Source organism: Bombus bifarius, unplaced genomic scaffold, assembly GCF_011952205.1.
Source record: "Bombus bifarius isolate JDL3187 unplaced genomic scaffold, Bbif_JDL3187 scf7180000009125, whole genome shotgun sequence".
NCBI classification, from domain to species: Eukaryota; Metazoa; Arthropoda; class Insecta; order Hymenoptera; family Apidae; genus Bombus; species Bombus bifarius.
The window spans coordinates 3,442,791-3,460,632 of NW_022884914.1; the positions used below are offsets into that span (position 1 = coordinate 3,442,791).

Consider the following 17,842-nt stretch of genomic DNA (forward strand, 5'->3'; position numbering starts at 1 on the left):
AAAATTCCTTATAAAACGCGATTCAAAAATATAAAAATGCAGAACACTTCCGTTTTTTTACCCTGCATTCTCTACCATCGTTGTCACAGCGCTACAACCGGATACATAATCTAAAAGTTTCTCCGTCAATTTTTCTAATCTATCCGCGATCTGAGAAGCTTCTGACACGATCCATCCTCTTACTTTATTTAAATAAGAATAAAAAAATATTGAAATAATTCTGCACGTTGTAGACAAAGATCTCGGATAAATGGTAATAAGAAAAGGGACCGTGAACGCGTTTCAACTGCGTGGCGATTCGCAATCTGGCACGAGATACGTTCAAAGGAATCGAGCGTGTATCGTGGATGCAGCATCTGCCTTTCTACCAGATAATGATGCCTCGTCGCGATATTCCGCGGGATGCTTTTAAAACGACGCTGCTGAACACGCAACCAAGTCCAAATACGCCGGCTGGTAAACGCGGTGAAGCCAATTATACGTACCGATTCATGGCGTGGCTACGGTGAAAAAGAAAGCAGAGGGAGTGGAACGTAGGGACGGCGCCGGGTGAACACAGAAAAGTGGAGCTTATTAAAGAGAAAAGGTCAACAAGGTGGAAAGGAAAAAAGGAGTAAACCAGAACTCCCTCGCACAATCGTTTACTAACTAACGATACTAATATTTAATGAATTGACGAGCGACAAGTTGTAGATTGTAAATTTCTCTTTTATAATTTCATCTATTTTATCATCGAACATTGTGTTTCGATTACGATATTGTCCAGAAACATTTGGACAGCTGATGCGATTCGATCAACAGGTTGATACTTTTCTTACATTCTATATCGTGCTCTATCTTTCACATATTTTATTTTCACCATTTTATATTGTTATATTATTCGTGTATCTTGAATTATCACTCGCTTTTAACCATTTCTTTTAGAAATATCTATTTACCGAATACAATTGCTTAAGACAAGCAATTTCAAAAGAGTCTCTTTCGAAATGTATTTGCAATAATCATTTTTAATTATTATGGACGATAGCGTACGCAAGAGAATCGTTCGGTATCGTTCATTTTTTCGGTAATAATATTAGCTCGATTGTGCGAGAGGACTGTGAGATGAACGAAAAAGGGAGATACGAAAAGAGAAAGAAGAAATACGAAAAAGAAAAGACGCGTGCCAAAAATAAAGAAAGCGTAAACTTTTATATAATTAAGGACTTTACGAATTACGATCATTAATTACCGATACATCGTTAATGTAGCTTCGACGATCATTAGCTTGCGGTGTGCGTGCACGCCGATCCTTTGTTACTGATTGGCGTGTTAATTATATCGCTGCTGATTTTGACATACGTGAGGTATAGAACGCATATGAGAGCCGTGACTGGCAACTTGGTGAAAATTGTCTATCAGTAGGAGGAAATTAAGATACGGAATAACGAAATAATTTATATTGTACCGCGTGGATGAAAGTACTGTTACGTATACTGTGTACGGAATAGCGTAAACCTAATCGACGATTCGAAACGATGGTCGTGCGTAATTAGTTAGGCCGATTGAATTTTTGTGGCATACTGTTTTTAAGATTTCAAATCATCCTCGATCAGATTATACAAATTTTGTTCTACATATTTATACATTCAAATTATGAAATAATGAAATAACGTAGAAATCTAAGATTTTCTAAGTCGATGGCAAAAATCTATCTTATCATTGATTCGTTTCATAAACGCGAGAGATATTACAAACTAGGCAGCAACGTTGCGACTGTCACGAAGTTAGTTGCGTTTTAATAGCGTCATTCATCTTTCAAGATCTCTCAAGATGGTTACATTCGCTATTTTTCATTGCTTTACGTTCATAACCGATTGTACAAGAAATTCATTTCTTTTTCTCCTTTTGCCCCGTCTGGTGTCACTCCGTGGCGTTAATGCGCGATAAGAACGATGGGATGACCATTCAAATTCACCACAGATAGTTAGAGGAAGCGCAATCTCTAGCTTGACGCGCTTCGACGCCAACAATCGTCTTTCCTATAAAAATATTCTCGTAATTTAACGCGATTTCAAGAAAAAAAAAAATTCGATAAAATGCCTGGCGATTGAAATGCGATTTGGTATACAAGACGCGGTGAATCGTACATTTGAATATCGTCGAAGAAACCTTTTGTCGAACCCTTAATTGCGGCAAGGACACGTCGTGCGACGCCCATGAACTTAGAAAGCTTCTCATCTCAAGGCGATCTTTGAGTTTTATAACTGTATTGAATTTTGTGCGTCATGCTTCTGACTTTCTCTATTGTGAAGCGGAAGAATCGAAGGAAACGAGTTTGAGAACTTTAAGCATTCGAAGTTTTAGAAACTGAACGACAGAAAGTATTTAAATGCGCGAAGTAAATGAAATTTTAATTTTAATAGAAAAGTATAGGAAAAGTAGATAAATAGCACAGGAGAATAATTACGTAAATTAATAAAAGAATTTGAAGGAAAAATAAATGTTCAATCGTACAATCTTATATTTTACGATATTCTATCTGATTCAAACAGAAGAAACGCAAATATTTTCTTTCATTTTAATTATTAAATTTAAAAATTAGTGATTAAACAAGCGACAGTTGGACTCGTTTTCACACTCATTTTTTATTTTACGATGTCCACGATTAACATTGCGATGTTTTAAAATTTGTCATTATCGAAGCATTTGACGTTCTCATAAATAAGAACGAAGAGTGTACCGAATTATTCTCGACGAACACATGACTACATACCACGCATAACACGCCACTTATGCTATTACGCTTTTAACTATTCCACCATGGGAATAAACGTGTTACATTTCCTTGTGTCTCACAGCATTATAACACGAATACAAGAATGCAACAAATTATCGTTCCAGGACTGGCGACCACGAATTACCAGCAACGGTTCTACAATTTGTTCCGGAAGATATCGAACCATAATCGAGTATGATGATCCACGGTAATCTGAGAATCGGAGCCACTAACAAGAACGAAACATTGACCTCAGTCCTCGTACGATCTTTATGTCACTTTCGTTTTGAATCATATTTTTCTATCGTTAAGAAATTTCTTAAATTTAAGCTTCAAACAGAAAAGTCTTTAATTTAAGGAACATACGAAGGAACGATCGTTCGTATGCCGAATTCCTCATTTTTATTTTATGTTTCTTTAAACGTTATGAGTTGTTTTCTTGGTCGAAACGAAAGCGAGTTCGAGACATAGAAAATTCGAAGACCGTAATTAATAATTCATTGAACGAAAAGGTACAACGGGACCCGTACACGCGATTTAATTTCAATGCGTAATAGATAATCTGTCGATTAGATAACCACGTTGTAATGCAGGATCATTGTATTCACCTAGCATGCCACCTACGTAAAAATAACCTAGTCCACGTGCCGCGACACCAAAATGACTTCACAAGTCGACCAGACCATTATCATACTACAATTACTGGTACAATACACGTTCAGAATTTTAATAATATCTGTTACGTTACTCTTAACATTTCAAGCGATATTGATAAGTGAATTGTAAGAGCGAGTGCTGTGAAAGCTTCGCAAATTTTATACGGAGAAATTTCTAAAGCAGTATACAAGGGAAATATTTTATATGAATGGGTAATATTGTATCGAGAGAAAATATCGCAGGTGTGCACCGATGAGATGCGTGGGCAGACCAGATACAGACAAGAATTCGCACATGTCTCTGCTACGCTGCTGCTTTCTTGTACCGTAAAGAAATATACCGAGACAAGATGTCGCAAAGTACAGGCGAATTCCGCCTGTGTATTTTTAGGCAGCCAAATTTGTATAAGTTAGTGGAAAATAATTTTCGAAGATGTAAGATACTGTTCCTATACGACGAGGGAAAACGTGCCAAAATATTATTCTTGCGATCCAGAAATGCTCTTTAACACCTAACTTGTATTCTAATTAGAACGATGTCAATTCTACAATTAGAAGATTCATCCGAGTGAAACTTACTCGAATTAGTCGAAGGACCTATTACGTAATACATCAAATCAAGCCATCGTGTAGTGACTCACTCGTTTATGTTACCAACTAACAAATCATGAAAATAATTAACAGACCCAGTACCCTAGCCGGCGATAAAAATTCTAATTCAGAAAATACGTAATCGTCTCGCACAAATTGTCATCCAATTCGCATAAGTATTCCATAATTCAATAACATCAGATTCGGACACCATTTCCACTAACGTTCTATTCAAAAGTTTTATCTTTCTGTCATCATCTTCCTTCTTCTTCTTTCGATTAAAAATATTTAGTCGTCATTTTGTAACAGCCTGTATAATATTTTTAGCTTTCATTTGAAAGATTAAAAAAGAAAGCACGAGTAATTTCAATCATTTCAACACATCTTGAAAAATGAAAAACTGCTACGTAGGACATTCTAAGCAAGAAGAGAGAGAAGAGAACAATTCTGTTCTGCAAATAGAAATGACATTGTCGCCTACTAATTCGGCGGAAAGAAACAAGTTAGAAAAGTTGACACAATCCTTTGCAACTTCGTGGTCCACGAGAGAGCGGAACAAGAATGGATTAGCTATTGTCTGACTGGCCTATCAGCCTACGCTCTCGCCACAGAAACAGCAACAGCGACACCAGCAACCAACGGTAGCTTCCATTCAGTGGCCGAGAAACGTTTAAGCGAGGTCGAAGGTTTCATCGACCTCGCTGGCGCAAATTACTCAGTTAAATTGTCCATGCTCTCGGCTAGTTCTCTCTTTTCTTTCCAACTTCTATGTATCTCTGCCTTTCTTTACAATAATCACAGATTTTGATCGATCAATTTTAATCTACGTCCACGAGACGTTGCTCTCATTTACGACACTCTAGAACCCATAGGATTGTTTCATCAATGCAATAAATGTTGCAGTTGCCGTAAATGTACATTACACGATGATGAAACAATAGGCTGAGGGACTATGAAAGGGAATGAAAGGAAAGTAAAGTGGAAAAGGGACGTTTTACATATGATAAAAATATGTCTGTACGATCATGGTATATTTTTTAGTATAGTTGCAGTATATTAATGGATAGTAAATTAGTTTTTGAAAAATTTTGAATGTCTATAGCACAAGTGTCTATAGTAGCATAGTAGAAGGTTTTGCGAGATTTTGATAATAGTTTGGGTAAAAAATAGTTAGAAAGTTGTTTGATGTAAAGGCTATGTTATTTCATTATCGCATTACAATTTTGGAACTGTTGAAAACTTTCTCTTTTTTATAACTTCGTTATTAATGAATATATATATATAACATAGCAAAAAATATTCCTTTCAAAATTCTCTAGTAAGTCATACATGTCTGACTAGTAATTTAGAAATACTTCATATAAACACACAAAACCGTTCTCCAAAGAAAGGAACCCACGTTACAGTACGTAAACGTTCCACGTTTGCTTTTGAAAACGTTTACGCCAGTTTAAGGACCCCTTTAAACGGCACCTTGGAGGTTCGATCATTGTTCTACGCATAATTACAACGGTTCCTTTTCGCTGAGAGAAGTGGCACGAGGACGCACGATGAATGAAAGCGAAACCGTGTAGGCAGACCGGGGAAGGACCACTCTGAAATGTAGGCCGAAATAAAGCTCTATTAGCGTTCCTTCGGTTAGTCATTGGACGAAATGTATTCTGATTTTATATTGATGTATTATCGCGTTCTGAATAGAGTTTCTAATGGGTTTGGATCGATGATACACTTTTGCTGGCCGATTTCCCTTGAACATCGGCGAACAATCAAGTACTCTGAATAATGGAAGCACATATGGTCGTAAATATAGCACAAAGGATGATTTGAAAGTTTAGTGATCGAAAAATTGGACACGTTATTGTGTATTTGAAAATTAATTGCACAGCGATTGTTTCAATGAATATGCATAACTTTTTTTCTACATTTGTAACGAGTATATTTTTCTATTTAATAATTCATTTTTACTAATTCATTTTTCTAAACTGATCCTATCAGAAACCACGCATATATTCATGTGTATATTCGTATATTCTGATTTTTAATTGCATTTCTGATAAATGTGTTCTAATATACTCACTTTCTTAAGAACTTGAAACGTTACGAAATATAAGTTAATTAATTTAATGTTAAATGCTAACCAAGAGAATCGTGTACATACAAAATAATTTTCTGAATGAAGTTTTCCATCTCGTTTCAAAATTCTTGTAACCAAGTCAGAATGACTTAAAACGACCGAATCTAATCCAAATTCAAATCCAACCATTTTTACTGTGCTGGTTCCATTCACTTAAAACTCGATCGATACCGATAAACATTTCTATCTTCAAAACGAAGAAAATTTGAAGAAAATCTACATTTTTGTTGAAACTTCTTTTTACCTTACTACTCCTGTACCCTACTCATGTATACGTAACAAATAAGAAAACGAAAACAGCTTCTAAAAAGACAGATCACGATAGTAAAAATCACAAAACAAACGTTCAACCGAATTCGAGCTAAACAGAAAATAATTATCCCAAAGTGGAAGCTGTCTAAAGCTGTCAGGTAGCATTCTAAACACGTGTAATTAGTTGCATATTATATAAATTCACCAATCACGAATACCTTCAGATCCGAGCAATCTTATTCTTTGATCTGTCGCAGCGGTGTATTATACGAGTCATAAATCGAGATCAGTATCTAGTTGGCCTGACGACCCTAAGGTAGCGGTTCGTTTAGCTAGTCCTATAGGAGGAAACACGGTACGCCATTGGCTCCGTTAAATTGTAATTCATAACAGGACAAAGTAAGAAGAAAACAGCTATAAACTCTGTGCTCTTTCCTTGGCCATTGGCAATTATCTTCCGTGACGTCACAACTTCGATCGTGATCGGAGATCATGTGCATCGGCGAACGAACAATGAGAATTTCTCGTCGATCGTTGTACCGTGAGGAAAGCACCGGTCCTTTCCTGATTATCGATCATGCACGTTCGCCTGGACCGAAAGAGATTAGCGTTTGTGATAAGCCATTTTGAAATCCGGTGACATTGGTCGTTTAGAATTCAATAAAAGTTCGTAGATGTTTAGGCAGTTGATAAGCAATATCAAATTCATTCGAGAAGAATATGCAAAGACGTACAATCTTCAAAGTCAACTTCCCTAGTTACGATAAATATCATATCATCTAAATATGATGGAACGGTAAATCCTTAATCTGTTGTGTATTAATATATATACTACCATGGATGATGATGATATACGTATTTATTTATTAGGGTCTTATACTATCGAAATAATGATCACTTCGCTACATTATATAATGACATAAGAATTTTCTTAGAGGCGAAAGGTCTGTAGTTAAATGTTAAATACGATGAAAGTAGTTTGCGAGCTATCAGAAAATAAAGATTGACAGTGACAAAAAAGAAAGCTATTAAGAAACCTATAAGTGGCGAGAGTTCGCCATAAAAGCTTTGCTTAACGACGGTACAGGAATTTGAAAAGTATATTGCCTTTTCAAACATCACCACATCAATTACGTTAAAAACTACTACATTTATCCTGGTCAAGAGCAAAATACCTAATGGGTTCCAGCTTCTATTTCTTATTGTTAGTGTAATTAAAATATTCCATTCGAGGGGTAATTTTCTTGTAATAGTATAAACGATATTTGCGAGATAGTATAGGCCGGTTAAAAAGGATTATTCTAACAGTTCTAGAATATAGTGGCTTTATAGCGGAACACGTCGCAACGTGACGGTTTAATCGAATGTAATTCGGAGAAGGCGGAAAGATGAAAGAAACGCAAGGCCAGTCCTGGGTCATTGCCGTCATGCGAGCTTCGTCCTCACATAAGACTCTCCGTGTCTGTACTGTGTACGTCCACATCTACTGTGTCCGACTATGTGTATTGGAGATCACTATACTTAGAACCCTGTCTATCCTTACGTACCGGGTGATCTAAACGTTATTTCGTAATCGGCCAAATGATGGATTTTTTTCTCTTTCCTTTATTCGTGAAATAACGTGAAGAAAACTAATTTCATTATTTTCATCTAAATAATTTACTGTTTGATATTCACTATAAATAATAATACGAGGACTCGGTATATGATATTTGCTACAAAACCAAAATAGTTTTGGTAGTTGCAATGAAAGATTTTTATTGAAAATGCAAATGAAAATTCCAAGAATAGGCCAATCTGAGATTTCTATAAGATAGAACGTACAAAGAATACAAAAGCTTTGTTCTATGTAGAAACAGTAAAGTCTATCCGGAATCAATTGACCGCTCAAGGCTATTGACGAGTAACCTCCCACCACCATTTATCCAGTCTGCTACTCTATGTCTTGTTCGTCCGCTTTCTGAGGTTTCTCGTGATATTGTTCCTGGTAGATAAAGACCTTGAACGGCCAATCGATTTCAGACGGACTATTCAGTAGAATCGTGCAATACACCGGCGAATCTTCTTACATCAAGGTACCAAACACCGTACCAGAATAAGACAAAGAAAATCTTCTAATCTTTGGATGCTCGAAGATCATTCTCGATGACCATTCTCTGTGTCCATTTTAAAATTAAAAACATCGTGTCACTTTGTACAATCAGGACACCTAAATTAAGAAGGAAGACGCGTTATAAATCGAATATGCTTCGTAATCTCAAAACCTTGCCATATTTTTCAAACATTTACATATATAACGAAGCATTTTAATAGGCAAAAGTGAAACTAACAACGTGGATCGATATTAGAGAAATATTGGCTATTCTGAAATTCTCTTGAAATAAATTGTAACGCATCGAACAGAAACTGAAGATGTTAGAATATTCTTCTACATTCTATTCTTCTATAATTGTTATTGTTATTGTAACTGCTGTTTCAATTGAAAGCAGCAATTCCAACACAATCGAATTCTATCGATTTCCAAATAAAATATTCCCCAATAAACGGCATGTAATACACGGGATTCGAATTTCCGCGGCATAGATAGGAAATCTTGAAGGCACGCTACGTTCTACTATACCGTAGAATCTCTGGGGGATACATTAGCCCGCGCGAGAAAGAGAAAGAGGAAGAGAATGAGAAAGAGAAAGAAAGAGAGACAGAGAGAGAGTGCAGAATAGTTGCTGCATATGGCTCGGTGACTGGACTAAAGGCGTGGGTGTTAGCCGGTGTTCGAACCCGTACCTGTGCCGCACTAAGTGCACCACGAGTATTTGTATGTGAAATAGCGCCTTATACGCTATCTCGTTGGAAGGTGCGATATATTGTGAATCCGGTCTTGTCCACATTGTCGCGTAGGAGGAGTCTTTACCAGGTCCCGCCAGGGTGTATATGCTCCACCATTTTATTATTTCTCTCGCTCTTTCCTATTATCGCTGTTTCTTCTTCTCTCTTTCGCTCTAACTATCCTGTTTCTCCTTTTTTCTTCCTTCCACATCTTCGCCAGTACCGCTCTTCTCTACTTCAACTTCATTCTCTCTTTCTCTCTCTCTCTCGCGCGCGCGCGCGCGAGCGACGTCCCTTTTTCGTCTTCTCTTTTCCTTATTCCTGTTCGTTGCGCTCACCGCGATACGATCCCGGTACACTTGCCTGGTACAACCGCCCTTTTTCCATTCCGCATCCACATTACACTATAGATTTATACTACGCTTCGTATCTTTACCTACACGGCCGTGTATACTTTAATTTCGTATCGTGTTACATCGTTTTGTATTAATTGAACGATAAATACAGAGGACACACACACGCACACACACATATGTATAGAATATCTATAACAGGTTGGAAAGTGATTTTATATACCCGATCATCAGAGCGATTTAATCGCGATTTTTAGGTTTAAGAGATTCCCTTTCGATCGAAACAAAAGTTTCTTTCTGAGGATAGCCCTTGATGATACATCCCCGGGGGCAACACCTGCTCGTGATACGCCACTTTCCACGTAGACTCGTACTTTCTGCTGCGTCTACGTGTATTATATAATACGAAACCAACTCCCATACCAGTCCTCCATGGCACGATGGTCATGGTGGTTATGCTGGTTACAGAGGTTATGAAGTCTTGTCTGGGATGGAAGAGTGGCGAGTATTATGGCGAGTATAGCCCGCCTAGGCAACCGACTCAAGGCTGGTCAACCGTGACCCGAGTTGCCCAGTGAAATTACTATACCTCACGTTTCCCGTAGAACAAAAAAAAAAAACTCCTTGGAAAAAAGATATTAAGCGAGAAAGGAAAGATTATGCAGCCATTTATGGGATGAAAAGAAACAACGAAGAGAATATCGTAAGATAGAAGAAGAGGCAACATAATCTTCTTTCCTAGGATATGCTCGCAATTTGTAAAATTAATCGCCGCTATCGAATGTCTGACTATTCTTGACACTGAAACGCAACACGTAATTAGGTTCTTCGAGTCCCACGCGATGCACGTGCTATTCAATTTACTTCCGATTTGATGGTTCATCTTATTGAATTACCAATATTACTGTAATAGACAGTAATAGTTCAAAGGGAATGTTAACACGGTGCACGCGCAAACGCACGGAAGATTCCTCTTTGGCGAAACGATCAAGCGCGGGAAAAATTCGTTTTCCATTATTACTGAAAGCGCGTGCACAAACGCACAGGAGATTCTACTTTGGGGTGAAACGGTTAGCCTATTAAGAACCGATGTTGTGCTGGAACATCGTTTCATCTGCAACTTTCTTCAGACAATTTACATTAACAAATTCTGTTATCTAATATTGCATCTGTCAATCTTGGTTCTTAATGGGCTAACGGAGAAGAGATTCGTTTGCCATTATTACTGAAAACACGTTGTTAGGGAAATCTTCGTTGAACGATGTCGAAGACTTGCGTGACCGTGACACGTGGGTTACGAAGGAAAGGGGGAACACCATACCCCTATAACAGGATACCGGCGATGTTAAGCACTTCCGTAATGTATTGCGTGTCTTCTTTGTTTTCCAGCTATTCGCCTGCCTTCGAGGAGAATCTTAGGCGATTTTAGTATGCGTCTAAGAGTGAATACTAATTGCGGAACGTGGAAAGCGTAAAGCGAACGGTGATATACTGGCGAGTACGTAAATATGTTAACGACTGAGTTTGTAAAACAAATTAAGGACGATAGAGGAAGATGAATGTACCAACGAATATTCTTTCTATTTCATGGTATTTTAACGATTTTATCTTGTAAATTAGTTGCAGTAAGATTGTTTTCATGGAACATTTATTATGGCCATGACGTTGCTTTATTTGCCGTGAAATATTATTACTTACGATCGTTCTTGCCTTTCGTTACGTTGTTAAGAATGTTCGCGTTGATTTTCAAATAAAAAAAAAAATTATTCTATCCGGCGTGATTGCGCGAAAAAATGAATCAATTCGTTATTTGAGGATAGATGGTCTTTTTTATGAAGTTTATCAGTTCTTACGTATTTAAGTACTGATAATGGAAAATCGGAAAGAATTTTCTACGTAGATCAATGTTCTATTTCTAACGCTGTACGAAGACGTGATTCGTTTTACGTATGATACAATATGACATAATATTTCACCATCGTAATAATAATTTCACACGAGTTCAACATAGTTCAGACAAGGATGAATAATTTCCTTTCCCATAACATGTAGAGCGCCACCTAACATTTTCCCTCGATTCTTGTTTCTTTACGGAATTCCCACAAACAAAGACCATTTCAAGTTCAAGAATTTAAACCATCTTACTAATTGAACTACACACGATTTCGCTAACTCGTATTTCCTTTTTAACAAAATCTTAATATAATCTTAATATACATACGACACAAGACACACACATATACACGCAAAATAAGAAATTACGTATACCAACGACCGTTCTGAATTTCTCTGAAACTTAAGAAATTTGTTCACGTTAAAGAAACACGATTATGTCTAAAGTAATGCAAAGAACGCAGTGCTAACTAAGGTAACTGTAACTGAATTCTTTAATAAATAATCTAAATTTCTACCAAATTAAATTCAGATAAATTTACTTTAGTTTTACCGTAGTTAATTCGAATTTCTAGCAGGTCGAAGCCGTAGAAATCGTCGGTATCGGTGACAGAGGGGGGACGTTTGCGCGAGCGCTGAGGCGGAATCCAAGGAGGAGACACGCAGCGTGCTTATGCCGCATCTAACGAGCATACAGAACCGCGAATCTAGTATCAAGATCTTTCCCTCCAGCTTGGTCTTCGACTCTTTCTTGGCTTTTCCATGCGGAGAGCTCGTTACACAGACATCACGCTGATCCGTAACGAGATCGAAAATCGCTCTTGTTCACGCATCATGCCGGCAACGTTTCACCGAAGCCCAACATGAATCACGAAATCAGGTAAAAAACGTTATTAAAACCAACGGCACGTTTTTCTTCGCGCTTTGAAAAATGCGCGAAAAGGATAAAAAGAAGAACGAGAGAGCGAGATGTAAGTAACGTTTCTCTTCTACCGAGGCTAATAACATTCGCTAAAAACGTATTCATGAATTTTCACGATTCCTTCTACGCAAGTTGAACACGTGTGATCGCATGCATATTTTACTTGTTTGAATCATTATCGTTGACTTTGAAAGTGGATGTTTATTTTATGCTTTCAAAGAACTTTACCGGAGTAATCGGTGGATTACAACAAGTAAAACAGAGCCAAAGTAAGAAGCATTATGATATTTTAATTAAATACAAAAGACCATTTAACTAAAGTTTATTGCAATGAAACGTAGCAGACCTTTCAGCTATCTTCTATCGCGTCTTTCAATTTTAAACGTTCGTTATCCGTATCTCGGTTTCTGTTTCACGTGTATCAGAGAATATGCCGAGAGAATTTGATAGAGCTTCTCCCCTCTGGACCAGAAACTACTTCCGAGTTCGATTCCACCATATGGTTAGAAGCAATTATAACGAACGATCCTCGCTAAAATGCACGATAGCCGTGGCATCCGCTCTGCACGCAACAGTTCTCGTGTTTTACTTAGCGGACCATGCAGAAACCGACGTTTACGTCTTCAAGAGTAATTCTCGAAACTGTGGGTTATTGAGCGCTAGAGTGTTTTCAACCACGCATAGCGATCAAACGTACATACTTATACAGGTATCTTGGGCAAGATCTTCCGATGCTGTCGATATCAAAGGAAAAGTGAAACGAAGAAAGAAACGTAATATAAAGTTTGAAGATGAGCAAACATGGTAATTAGCTCGTGTATCCACTTAATTCTCTTAATCGATGTGTAAAAATAGCTTTTGCGCACATTTGAAAGTATAAACGTTTGAAAGCGTATTATCATTGGTAATAATCGTTTCTATTTTCTCCCCGCGATAAGCAGATTTACATCGTTGGAAGTTGAGTTTTACGTATCTTTTTTTTAACCTATCTATTCATTTCTTCGTTCGTTTAAGAACATGGTAGTTTAATTTCATATTCCATAGTTTCGCGCTTTATTCCACGAATAACGTGACCTTAGCGTTTCGAATTTAAAAAATAGAACGTAGGTTGCAATTCTCGATGCAACTGACCCGTTAAATTTTTATTTAACAATATCGTAAAATAAATTGATAACTTGTAATCGCTTTATCGAAATGTTAGAATCAAAATAAGAATACGAAATAAACTACCATGACATCTAATTTCCTTAATTGATCCTTTTCCTGTTGGATATTTAAATTTTCGTTTGCTTAACTAATGCGAAGAACCTTACACAACGATCACTAACAACAAATCCATTCTCCCGATCGCAATAAATGCAATTTATTCCGCGTAATAAAAGGAAAAGAACAAAGGGAAACAGCGCGTCCACAGAAAAACCTGATTTGTTTTGAACTTTTTTTTATCGCTATTGAAAACGACCAGCATCCCATTACAAGCATGAAAAGGAAATTGAACGCATTATCGTCGGGAGATAAACTTGTTGCGCTTCGCGAAGATTTTCTGCTCGATGAATGTATTTTAAACGCTGGAACTTCCTGCTATATAGTGTAAACGCAAGTCGGCCTTAAAGGAGCGCACACGCCCACCGGTATTCAGATTCGTGACTAGGAATTGAGATTCACTGACCCATGACTGGCCGACAACAACTAGATAGGGTAGTAGTCGTACATTGGTGCACGTTGCAGGACGACGCCCGTTCTCCCAACCACGACTCCCACGTCCTCGTGGCATCGGGGAGGAATTACTATATCAAACAGCAACGTGAGAGAAAGAAAAGGCCCCCTTCGACGTTAATGAAACTACGTTAGTCACGTCTGCACGTTTCATACTCTGTATCATTTCAAGCGCTCTTGCGAAACCCCGTTACGATGTTCAGACCGAAAGTGTTCAAGGAGGAAACCTGTAACGAAGATATTGACCTTACGTTTGTTGTTATTAGCGCGTTAGTTTTGTTTATCTATTACTGATATTGGTTCTAGCTATTGCTAATAGTTTGCTATTAGTTCCTTGATACTTAAAAAAAAGGAGAAGGTGGCATTTTGGTTTTTAAAGAGACAAAACAGTTTTCGATGGATCTTCGGTAGACTGTAAATTGAAAATCATCCTTCTTCTAAAAATCATCGTTTCGTTGGTTGTATCGTTGAATCGATAGGATCATCTGTAAGCGGGTTTTCTTGCAGCTCGGTGTGAAAATATTGTTTTCAAATGGTCTCGTAGAATTACGTTATATGCGCTTTAGTTGCAACATTTAGGCAAAGGATAAGTCTAACGATAGTCTGATACTTTCGCAAAGTATAATGAAAATCTAATATCAAGAATACCAACGTATTAATACATTCCTACGATTATTAAACGAAATCCTTAAAAACATCTATCGTGTTTAGAAAAAGGTTTCCATTACGTTACGAAAGAACAGCTCGAAAACCACGCAGTACGTATCCATTGAAAACTACCGAATCATGCGTATAAACTCGAGCAGTCACGGTGTCATTATACTCTGAGAGCAGCTGCATTGTGAACCGACAAGGAAAGCCGATGACCAAGTAAGTACGCCGCCGGGCTATAAATAACGAAATTTCGTAAAAGCGCATCTACATTCCTCGCGGCGCGCAGAGGACGCGAGTGGAACGCGTCTAAAACAAGTTTGAACTATACCGCTTCGCGGCGCGCTTCTTTTAATTTTCCGGCCTGTACATCACTGTCGAGTTTCGTTAGGGTGGACGACACACGGCCGCTTTCCATTTGCTCGTCGCGGCCGTTAGCCCCTGATTAGTCAGATGCATTCGGCTATATCCTTTACGCGCCCTTTCCCCCACTCAACGATCATTCTCTCCCTTTCTTCTTGCTTCTTCTTCCAATATACGCGTGTTCTCCGTCTTTTACACGCCGCTCGTCTCCTTTTTTCCGTCTTCGTTCTACCGCGCATTTCTCATCTTCCCCCTGGCCCAACCTCAACATACAGCACACATTGGATGCTTATTTTTCTCCACATTTTGTTTCTCTGACCCGTCTTCTCGGTGTAACTCTATTTTTCACCCTATCGTCCCTCTTGCCCTTCCTTTTCCATCTCACATTCGTATTTCTCTCGTTCGTTCCTCCTCGTGACGCCTTGTTGCTGAGGCTGAAAATACGAGCGCTCCGAACTCCGATGGTGTATTCATTGTGTCGAAGGAACTCACGTGACTGCACGCGCACGCGCCGGGAATTCTTAAACGATCTTCCGAAGAAAGAGATCCACGGCGAAAAGCAGGGCCCGAATACAGGGTGTTTCAGAAAGTTGGCGTGAAACTATGCGAGCATGTAGCGCTCGATAAAATAAGCGAAAAGCTATTGCTAATCGTAGGTGCAAATATAAACTGAATGACATTGGTATAATACGTCGTATCAACGTGTATTGGTTTACTGCGCTTGAGCTAACGATTTACTCGATAAGTAAATGCACACGCGATCAGGTTTCTTAGGCTGTTATATGATCATAATCGAGAATCACGCAGGAAAAACACAAGTTCGTTAATTTTCTGATATTTATGTCACTCGTTGGTTAAAAACAAGCGATACGATATATCGATAATGATAGTAGGAAGTTTGATACGATATAGTTGGAAAGGGGAATAACCTGACAGATTCGAGGACGCGAAACTTCTTGACAACTTGATGAATATTAGTTACGTAAATAATATTATTCGTGTTTTTGAAATGTTCAAAAGGTAGACAAAAGCACATATTTAATCTTAAAATCGTACGGGAAGATAATTCTGATGTAGAATCCACTGACAATATGTTGTACCTAATTGGCCTTCTACAAAAGACAGGAGATATAATCACGATGTTATCGCATATTTCTCGCCTGTAACATTCGATCGTGAGAACGTCTTGTAACTCCAAAATGAATCACCTTTGAATCCACGCGCGTTAAGATCCTTTTCTTCTTGTTTTCGTTTACCACGGGCACCCGAAGTTTGACACCAAATTTTTGAAACAACTTGTAGATCAGAGAAGAAGCAAGAGGGATAAGGGGAATATGTACACGTACGCGTCGAAGAAAGAGAAGAAAGAACGTACAACTAGCCATTGCCAACGAGAGATCGCGTATCAGAGGAAAAAGCTTAAGGTCTCTTTGGGGCTTAATCGTTTCGCGATAAGATCGCGATATTTATCTCGATCGCACAATTAACCCCGCAGCTAACCAGCGTTGTATACTGGCGACGTAATTGCGGACTATCTCTTGAACGTCCGTGGCACGGCCACGTGTAGCGTGATTGCAAATTTGAGCGGCGATGGACGCGAGATTTCCCGTGGCGGATACTTTATGGATCGCGTGGACGGGATTTCGGAATGATTCTACGCTCGGTAAGATACGAAACGCGATGCAACCAGATAATAATACGGGTTGCAAATTGGAGGAAATATCCGCTCGCAAATGGACACGTTCGCCGGCGTGCGTGAGGATCCTGTTTGCCAGCGTTTCACTCTCGACACGTTAAATTGCACCTCGACTTCCGTTTCTTAACTCCTTCGCGTCTATGGACGAGTTACGAGTCGCTCGGAAGACGACTTTATTTTAGAGAAATTTCTTAATCAAACATTTCTTCGTCTTTGGTGTTAGAATGCAAAAGGTTCGATTTTTCCAGTGTCTTCTTTTTGTTGCGAGGTGATTTAAGTTTGAAAAGCACGCGAGTCCACGAGTTACGAGACGCTCGGAAGACGACTTTATTTTAGAGAAATTTCTTAATCAAACATTTCTTCGTCTTTGGTATCAGAATGCAAAAGGTTCGATTTTTCCAGTGTCTTCTTTTTGTTGCGAGGTGATTTAAGTTTGAAAAGCACGCGAGTGTACGAGTTAGGAAACGCTCAGGGAACGAATCGATCGATTTTATTTTATAGGAATTTCTTAAGTGAACATTTTTCGAGTTTGCTATTAGGGCGAACGTTTAATTCTTCGATGTTTGCTTTTTGTTAGGAGATAATTTAATATTGGAACAAATGTTAGTCTTTCTAGAATTAATCGTCAGAAAGTGCATTATTCTTGGTCGCGACAACGCTCGGTTACAAGTTAATTCCACGTTATGAAAACTAAGTGACCTCGAGGATGAAATTCTATCTAGACAGCCACCGCCATTTGTTCCAACGTTTAAACAATTTTCTAAAATAGTATGCTGCTTTTAATCAAAGAAAGTAGAGAAATCGCGTTTCTAAAGTTTATCAAGCAGAAGAGATCACAAGTTTGTGTAAGGAGGACTCAAAATTGCAGGAAAACTGATCGACGAATGTAACTAATAAACCAGTTGTGGATTTCAAATTGAGCTGTTTTCACTCGAAGAAAGATAGTTTCGATCGTGTTGCAAAATTTCAATCAACGATTCCGCATTAACGCTGAACTTCTAATTAGTCGATGAAAAAGTGAAAGAACCGAT

General features: G+C 38.3%; 1 protein-coding gene across 2 annotated transcripts in view; it reads right to left on the reverse strand.

Annotated features, from left to right (window-relative positions):
* Window positions 1–17,842, reverse strand: part of LOC117213646 (probable serine/threonine-protein kinase dyrk2) — a 267,253-nt gene that overhangs the window by 210,299 nt on the left and 39,112 nt on the right. The gene's annotated exons all lie outside the window — the stretch shown is intronic.